Here is a 10,227-nt window from a genome sequence, read left to right as displayed (position 1 = left end):
ACCCCTGTACTCCAAATTATACCGAAATTAAAATTTTTCACTTCTAAGCCTCAAATCATACTCCAATAAGTCAAATGGGACCAAAAAATCTTTTCTAAAATTTCCATTTTGTCCCTAGGTGGCAAATGACCATTTTGCCCCTAAATAGTAAAAATTTTGGTTTGACTCCAAATTGATCTTCGAACTCCGAATTACCATTTTCAATCATCCCTGAACTGTGAAACTCTTAATTTCACCTTAAAATTCTTATTTGAACTAGTTTGAGGCTTAATCGACTTAATGGTACCATTAGGGGTAATATTGTCTTTTAATGATTTCTTGAACTTCCTAAATATGCAAACATTCTATTGAGCATGTAAATGACGTCGTAATTATTTTATAGAACAGGGTTTGACACATAACCCATCTTTTTGTCGACGTCAGTGTCTCTCTAGATCGTTACTAGTCACCTATTCTTGCCTTTCTTGGCAACAACTAGCAAGGTAAACCATAGATTTTTTTTCTTGGCTACTAGTTTTGTGAAAATAGCAAAAGAGAGAAAGTTTAAAAGATTATGAATATTATTTTTTTGGTTAAAATTCATGCTAGAGAGAAAATATGCCAAAGATAATGAGTATTATATGTTGTTTTTTGCTTGTAAAAAATAATATTAGTGCAAACAAAAGTAATTCCAAGGGATTAGAAAATGATAGGTTTGGTTTTTAATTTTTGGGAATTAATTTTTTATCTCAACCATAGATTATTTCAACCTTAGTTGATATTAAAAATTTCAAGGAGCTTAATGCTTAGAATTATTGTTTAAATAATTAATTAAAATGATTCGATGCTAGAATTAAATATTAAGAATTATGTTTGGAATTGATGTTTAGAATTATTGTTTGGATTTTTAATTAAAATGATTGGTAATATGTTAGAATTAAATATTAAAAATTATGTTTGGGAATTAATGTTTAGAATTATTGTTTGGATTTTCAATAAAAATGATTCGCAATAATGCTAGAATTATACATTAAGAATTATATTTGGAAATTAATGTTTAGAATATCGTTTGGATTTTAATTAAAATGATTGATAATATACTAAAATTAAACATTAAGAATTATGTTTGGGAATTAATGTTTAGAATTATTGTTTGGATTTTCAATCAAAATGATTGACAATATGCTAGAATTAAACATTAAGAATTATGTTTGGGAATTAATGTTTAGAATTATTGTTTAGATTTTTCACTAAAATGATTGGTAATATGCTATAATTAAACATTAAGAATTATGTTTGGGAATTAATGTTTAGAATTATTGTTTGGATTTTCAATTAAAATGATTGGCAATATGCTAGAATTAATGATTGTAATTAATATTTGGGTATTTTTGTTTTTGTGTAGATGTCAACTAATGAGGAAACAAATTTAGCAACTAGTGAGACACGAACACCAACATCAACAACATCAACATCTACAGCTTATGTTGCTGCTAGGTTTATCGAAGCCAACAAAACATGTGAAGTTATAAGCAAAGCGAGCCACCTCAATCTACATCAGTTGTGTGGGATCACTTCACCAAATTTGTTGTTAAAAAGGGTAATAAAAGGCTAAATGTTCTCATTGTAGTCAAGAATTGTGTGTTGATACAAAAAAGAATGAAACATCTTCATTGAACAATCATATTAAAATTTGTTTGAAATTGAAATCGGTCTATGATAATGAGGAAAACAAGCAAATGGCATTAGTTTTTACTTTGGAAAGAGATTGGTTGGGTAGTTGGAAGTTTGATCAAGAGGCAATTAGGAAAAGTTTAGTTGAGATGATCATTTTAGATGAATTATCTTTTAAGTTTATGGAAAATCAAGGATATAAGAAACACATAAACCAAGCACGTTCTAGATTTTGTATACCGTCACGGTGGACTATTGCTAGGGATTGTTATAAGGTTTATATTGATGAAAAAACTAGAATGAAAAAATTGTTAAGTTCATGTCTTGGTAAAATGTGTTTCACCACTAACATATGGATTTCGATACAAAGAATTAATTATATTTGTCTAACTGCTCATTTTATTGATAATGATTGAAAGTTACAAAAAGGGATTTTGAACTTTTGTCCCATTACTAGTCACGAAAGTGAGGTTATTGATAAGGCAATTAGTAAATGTTTGCTTGGTTGTGGGATCCAAAAGATTTTTTCTATCACTGTTAGTAATGGTAGTTCAAATGATGTTGTAATAGGACATTTTAAGAAAATATTTAATGTTGCTAGAACTAGTATTTTAAGAGGTAGATTTTTTCATGTGAAATGCATTGCTCATATTTTTAATCTTGTGGTGTCTTATGGATTGAAGGATATCAATACCTCAATTGCTCGTGTTAGAGGGGTAGTGAGATATGTTAGACAATCCCCTACTAGATTAGCCACATTTAAGGAGTGTTTTGCTAATGTGGGAGTTGAGAGTAAGTGTTTATTGTGTTTGGATGTGAGCATTAAATGGAATTCTACTTTTTTGATGCTGGATACAACTTTAAAATTTCATAAGGCTTTTGCATCATTTGAGTTATGTGATATAGCTACATACCTAAGCTAATAAGGTTGGAAGATGGGGTGCCCGATAGTAGAGATTGGGCAAATGTTAGGAAGATTTCTTGTTTCTTGAGAGAATTTTATGATTTAACCTTGAGTGTTTAAGGCACATCTTACATAACTGCTAATTCTTTTCTAGATTCCATTTCTGATATGTATACCACTTTGATTGAATGGCAAAATGGTGATGATATTGATTTACGGTCTATGGCAATTAAGATGAAAGAGAAATTTGACAAGTATTGGAGGAATGTGGACAAAATGAATTTGGTGTTGTTCATTGCTGCTATACTTGATCCGAGGAAAAAACTTTCTTATGCTAAATTCACTTTGCTAGAAATGTATCCTCCTACACAAGCTTCAATGATGTTTTCTTTGGTGACACAAACAATGGATGAGTTGTTTCGTTGTTATAGAAATATGTTACAACCTCCATCTCATGTTGTTGAAAGTCATCAAGAGTGTCCAACATCCAAAGGACAAGGCACTAGTGGTGGTTGTAGTGATAGTGTTACTTTGACTTTAATTGGCAAGGACACATAACATATTAAAAAAAGATTGGATAGGTTCAAGAAGCACCGGTTAAACACTAGGTAAAAGAGCTAAAAATGGATTGGAGACATATTTATCTAAGTCTGTGGATGATGAAGGTTTTGATGATGATGAGTTTGATGTTCTTATGTGGTGGAAACTTAATCAATTTAGGTGTTTTATACTTGTCGCTATTGCTTGTGATGTTTTGGCTGTTCCCATATCAATAGTTACTTCGAAATCTGCTTTAGTACAGGTAGATGTATGCTTGATGCATATAAGAGTTCTTTGACTCCTAAGGTGATTCAAGCACTTATTTGTGCTCAAGATTGGTTACGTAGATTGGCACATGGTAATCCGGACTTGATTAAGGATGATTTGGACGAGCTCGATAAACTTGATTTTAGTAATTATTTTATAGTTTTATTTGTAATTTAATTTATTAGATTTATCAAAGATCAATTTACCATATTTGTTATTTTGTTTTTTAGATTTGGCTAATATTGCATTAGAGACAATAGCTGAGTTTGAGCCTGAGTTGAACTAACGCATTATTACTATTGGCTATTTTCACTTTTCAGGTAATGTTATCATTAGGTATTATGCAATATTTACATTATATTTATAATTCATTTAGGTTATCTTACCACAAAAATGTACACTAATTATATATTTGTTTTTAACCTTTTTAGGAGCATGTTTTACAAAATCGTTGAATTAAAGTTGGAGCCTTGGAGGACCATCTTTTGAAATTTAGTAATTTATGTTGTAAAACTTTGAGTTGTGTAACTCTTCTTTGTTCATTTATTTTATTAAGATTAATGTTAATTTCATTGTGATCATTTTTAATTATAAAACTTTTGAAACTAATGTTTATTTATTATATAAAGATTAATGTTTATTTATTGCATGAAGATTAATATTATTAACCATTTAAAAGAAATAAATAGATCCAAAGGATTACTTATAAGTAAATGGACCCAAAATAACCATTTACAAGAGGTTATATAAAAAAGCCCAAGTCAAACAAAAAAAAGGCCATTTACAAAGGGTTGAACAAAGAAAAATAAAGCCCAAGTCAACCTAAAACAACCCAAGTCAACCAACCTCACAAAACAAACCTAAGACCGACCAAATTGAGGTTGGGTAAAACTGACCAAAACCAACCTCTTACACGGTTCAGTTCAGGCAGTTCCTAAGGTAATTTTTTTTGGTCGATTTTAGGTAAAACCAAACCGACAACTAACAAAGTTGAATCGTGTTCACCCCTATTCCCCATCACTAAGTCTCCTACCTCGTAATGTGCTTCCCTTAGAGATTGATCGATCCACATGTTCATCCTCTCAGTGGCCTTATGAAGACATGCTTGAGCTACGTCTTGTTGTTCTTGCCAAGCTCTAGCATATTTGTATGCTACAAGCATTAGACCAGTGTTCCTTGTTGCTACTTAGTGTAAAAGACTGTTGTTTAGTCACCAACTCGAACAAGCTCTATCCAATTGCCTATTGTGGCATATCTATCCACCTTGGCTAGTTAGTTTTAAGTGTTGCATACAAAATGGTGTATTTACAACTCCAACAAGGCATTCACTTTCTCGATCTGACTATCTGTCTAGGGGTGAAGGCTAGTGAAGAAGTTAAGGTTGAACCCCATCATTTTAAAAAGATTGGTCCAACATCTCCTAGTCAAACGACCATTTTTCTCACTAATAATAGTTAGTGGACTTCAATATTTGACTACGTACCTCATGATTAGTCTCGTAGCCTCTTTGGCTGAACATTCTCGACTGGCAAGGATGAATGTAGTATATTTGGACAAGTAATCCACTATGACCAAGATGTACTTCATTCCATCTACCTTGGGCACTTTTATGATCAGGTTTATACTCACGCTTTCCCATGGGCGATTAGGTATAAGAAGTGGCTCAAGTAATCCTATTACCTTCTACTCCATTTGTCTTATTGGTAACTAGATAAGTGCGAATATAACTTTTCGCATCCTCTCACAAGTGCGACCAATAAAAGGTCACCTCTACCAATGCCAAAGTGTGGTCCATACTTAGGTGTCTAGCCTAACTCGAATCATGGCACTCCTTAAAGATCTCCTTGAGCAATCCCAATGTTGTGGCACATATAAAATTAGTCCCTTGATGTTGATAAGTTCATCTTAGACCCAAAATCATCTTATTTTCCCCTCCTTAGTGTACTCTATCAATTTCTGTGCCATAATATCATGTGGTAATCCCTAATTGATGTGTAATATAAATGCCCCCAGTGCTTTACTCATGGTTGTTAATCTGACCTTCCTATTGAGTGCGTCTACCACCAAATTAGCCTTCCCAAGCTTGTACTCCAACTGGTAGTCGATTTCCACCAAGCAGTCTTGCCAACAAGCTTGCTTAGGACTAAAAGCATGTTTAGCCCGACTTTTTTTTTTTTGCTTAAAAATTATTATAAAACTCTTATGAAAAATAATAACTTTTAAAATTAAGCTAAAACTATTTAGTAAATTTACTTTTCATAAGCTCCTTTATATAGATAAGTTATTTGGCAAAATAACTTATATAAACTTTAATTTTGGTTAAAATTACTATAAAGGGTATTTAATAAATAACATTCTATTAATCACGAATTTCTTTGTTCAAAGTAGAAAAAAGTTCACTTTATTTTTTATCTATTTAAAATATATTTTTGAAAATATAAAAAGTATTTTTATATAACATAAAATATATAATTAATAATAAATCATAAAAGCAAGTTCCACAAATAATTTATAAGTAACACATTATACATAAATAACTCATAAATTAACAAGGAGTGGCACGTCATCTGTTGGGTACTGTTAACTCAAATGTAGAATTCACTACTAAGAAGTTCAAGGATTCTGCAATTCCTATTACCAAAGGAATTAAAGTCTATTTCAATTTTTTTGTAGTGCCACTTATTATTATATGCAAAAGAAAAAATTCTTCAAAATTGAGTTACCACAAACAGAGTACAAATATTGACTTCTCAATTTTCATTTAATTTATCTCAACAACCATTGATCCATTCGACTAATTATTTCAATCATAATCAACAAATATTATATACACCAGAAAGAAGTTAAGAATAAATAAATATTACATAATTATCATATCAAACATTAAATAGAGAAATATCAAACAATAAAGAGAGTTTTCAAAGATAAAATAAAGAACGATAGAAAATAAAACGAAAAACAAAATCAAAAGAAAAAGAAGAAGTAATACCTTAATGCAATTTTAAATTTTGGGTCTTCTTTTCCTTTAATTTTTTTAAATACCAAAAAAAAACTAAAAGGATGATTTTTCGAAAAGGGGAGAGGAGAGAGAGACCGATAAGGAGAGAATTAGGGGGTTATTTTTTGAGAGAGGATGTTTTTGAAAAAAAAAAGATAACTCTCCTAAGAGTTAGAGTGTTTTAAAAATAAAAGAAGAGAAAGCTTCTATTTGGAACTTTTTTTTAAGCTCTTTTTTTTAGATTTCGTACTTTAAAAAAAGGTTTTTTTTTAATAGCTTTTCACAAAATACAATTTGGTCCAACTTCTACTTTTAAAAAGTAAAAAAGCTAAAAATAAGTTAGGCCAAACAAGCATTAAGCTTCTTTTGGTTTTAAAAGTATGACGTTGCCACATTGTTTGTTATCACTGCGAACAAAGCCCCAAATAGGTAATGTCTTCATGTGCGAAAGCAATGCACCATTGTGGTAATCTCTTTTTCTTAGACCGATGAGCTGCCTTTTGATCTCACTGAGCATGTAACTCTCCAAGGCTATTGGATACCTTTTTTGCATCAACACTCCTCCAATGGCAAAGTCTAATGCATTGGTATGGACCTCGTATGGCTTGGTGTGGTTTGACAACATCAACACTAGCTCCCCGGACATCACCTTCTTTACTTGCTTAAAGGTTTGTTGTTTCATTATAGTCCACTCACATGCCTTTCCCTTCCTCAACATGTTAGTTAATAGTGTGGTGATGGTAAAACAGCCCCTGACACATTTTTGATAATAATTAGCAAGGCCTAAAAACGATCAAAGTCCAGTTACCTAAGTAGGCAATTCCAATCTAGTATAGACTTCACTTTGTATGGGTCCATTCAAATGCGGCCGCCACCAATAATGTGTCCCAAAAAAAGTACTTCTTAGAGGATAAAGGTGCATTTATCCTTCTTCACGAATAGCTCATGCTCCCTTAATGCCTCCATCACTCGTCTAAGATGCTCCACATGCTCTTCTAGTGTTTTGCTATAATTGACAATATTTTTTAAGTATACGACCACAAATTTATCAAGGAAGGGTTGTAATACCTTGTTCACAAAGGTGCAAAATGTTGCTAGAGCTTTAGTGAGTCCAAAGGGTATGATGAGGAACTCATATGAACCATAATGAGTCACATGCAATCTTAGGTTCATCTCCCTTAGTTATACATACTTGGTATTATCCTAAACATAAGTCTAGTTTTGTGAACCATGTTGCCTCTCAAACTAATCAAACGAACCCACAATCAATGGCCTGGGATACTTATTTTTCATGCTGAGCTTGCTCAAAGCTCTATAGTTGATACACTAAAGACATTTTCTAATGAAATTAATGCAATCATTTTCCATTGCCAGCTAATAGTAGCATGCCCTCATGATTTTTTTTGCCATCATTTGCCCACTTGCATCTGTTCCCCAATCCTCCTCATGAACTTCCTCAATGATTCTTTTAACTTCTGCAATGTTCACGCACTGTAACAACGTTTGATCTCGAATCCTATTGTACAAGATTTTCTCATCAAGAAAGAAACCCATCCAATCTTCTGATGATCTTTTTGTCATTCTCACAAGCCTTTTTAGGGTATTGTCAACATTTGAAATATTGTAAAATATCATGATACCATTATTTTCCATCAATCTCATCCTCTACACTAGAACAATGTGCAAGGAACTCTTGCAAACTTATCTTGATATGTTGCACTTCAACTTTTGTTCCTACCTTGAACATTGCTTCCAATGTTGCTAAAGCATTAGTGATCTGATTTTCATCTTGAGATAAGTTATTAAAGTGTAACTCATCAAATATTTTAATCAATCCTGCTATATATTTCTTGAATAAGACCAATTTTGAATTTCTTGTTTCTTATTCCCCTCATAACTCATAAATGACTAAAATGGAGTTCCTAAACACTTTGAGTTTGTCAATTTTTGCTACTCAAAGGCCCATAACACATGCTTCATATTCTACAACATTATTAGTGTAGTGGAAACCCAATCTTGCATTGATTGGGTAATAATCCTCCTCTAATGAAATCAAAATGGCTTCAATGCCATGCCTCAAGGCACTTACAGCTCCATCAAAAAACATTTTCTAGACTTTGTTTTTTTTTGCCAATTCTTCTTTTTTAGTTTGGAATATAGCCATTAAATCTTCATCAGGAAACTCGAATTTCATGGGTTCATAATCATCAATAGCTGGATTTACAAGAAATTTAGGAATCACACTTCCTTTAATTGCTTTCTAAGTTTTGTATACAATGTCATTTTCAGAAAGTAAGGCCTACCATCTCGTTATCCTTCTTGACAATGAACATTTCTCAAAAATATACTTAATTAGATTCAATTTGGCCACAAGCCAAGTAATATGATATAGCATATATTGCTTGAGTTTATGAACTGTCCAAGCCAGTGCACAAGACATTTTTCTAGTGGTCAATACTTGGATTCATAATCTGTGAATTTCTTGCTCAATTAGTAAATGACATATTCCTTCTTCCCTGTTTCATCATGTTGTCTTAATACACAACCCATGGATTTCTTAAATATCATCAGATATAGGATGAGTGTTTTTCCTAGAATTAAAGGTACCAATATTGGAAAACTTAAGAGATATTATTTAATCTTCTTAAACACAATTTGGCACTATTTGTTCCATTCGCCTAGATCATGTTTTCGAAGAAATTTAAAGATAGGATCGCATTAAGCGGTAAGTTGCAATATGAACCGAACAATGTAACTCAAACACCCTAAGAAACTGGTTACTTCCTTTCTTGGGTGGCAAATTTTGAATTGTTCGTATCTTATCTGGATCCACTTCAATCCTTTTTCCGCTAACGATGAACCCCAACAATCTGCCTTAATGTAACACCAAAAGTGCATTTAGTTGAATTTAGCTTGAGTTTAAATTTTCTTAATCTTTCAAATAACTTTTTGAGATTGGCTGTATGATTTTTTACTTTACAAGCTTTGGCAATTATATCATCCACGTACACCTCGATCTCCTTGTACATCATGTCATGAAAAAGAGCGACCATAACTCTTTGATAAGTAACTCTAGCATTCTTCAAGCCAAAAGGCATCACTTTATAACAAAATGTGGCCCACATTGTTACAAATGTAGTCTTTTCCATGCTTTCTGGCTCCATTTTGATCTGGTTGCACATTGAAAAACCATCTATAAATGAAAATGGGGAACAGTTGGTTGTATTATCAATAAGGGTGTCAATATGAGGTAGAAAAAAATTGTTTTTTGGGCTTGCTCTATTCAAATCTTGATAATCCACACACATTCAAACTTTTCCAATTTTCTTAACAACAAGGATTTTATTGGCTACCCATTCAGCATACTTAGCTACCTTTAAGAATTCAGCATCAAACTATTTTTTAATCTCTTCTTTAATCTTCAACAACATTTCTTGTGTCATTCGTCTCAATTTTTGTTTGACCAATTTGTATTCTACTTTCAAAGGGAATTTATGTACTACAATATATGCATTAAGCCCTGGCATATCTTGGTAAGACCATGCGAACACATCCACATATTCATGAAACAACTTTATTGATTCTTGTCTTTCGAAAAACGAGAACATTGTCTCGATTTTCACCTTTTTTTTATTCTTTGAGTCTCCCAAATTAATTATTTTTGTAGAATCATGGTGAGGTTCTATTTGTTTCTCTTGTTGCTCGACCAACCTTAGCTAGTCAAGATACAAGGAACAATCATCAACATTCTTTTCGTCATCAAGCTCACCAACATATTTATTTCTTTCAAAATCAAATCTAGAATTGTTGTCATTATTATCCTCATATTCATTGCTGGGAAACTTGGAAATAGTAAAATCGAAGA

The sequence above is a fragment of the Theobroma cacao genome, chromosome 8 (assembly GCF_053813885.1).
Source record: "Theobroma cacao isolate CCN51 chromosome 8, ASM5381388v1, whole genome shotgun sequence".
Lineage (NCBI taxonomy): Eukaryota > Viridiplantae > Streptophyta > Magnoliopsida > Malvales > Malvaceae > Theobroma > Theobroma cacao.
Note: the sequence above shows the minus strand (reverse complement) of the source record.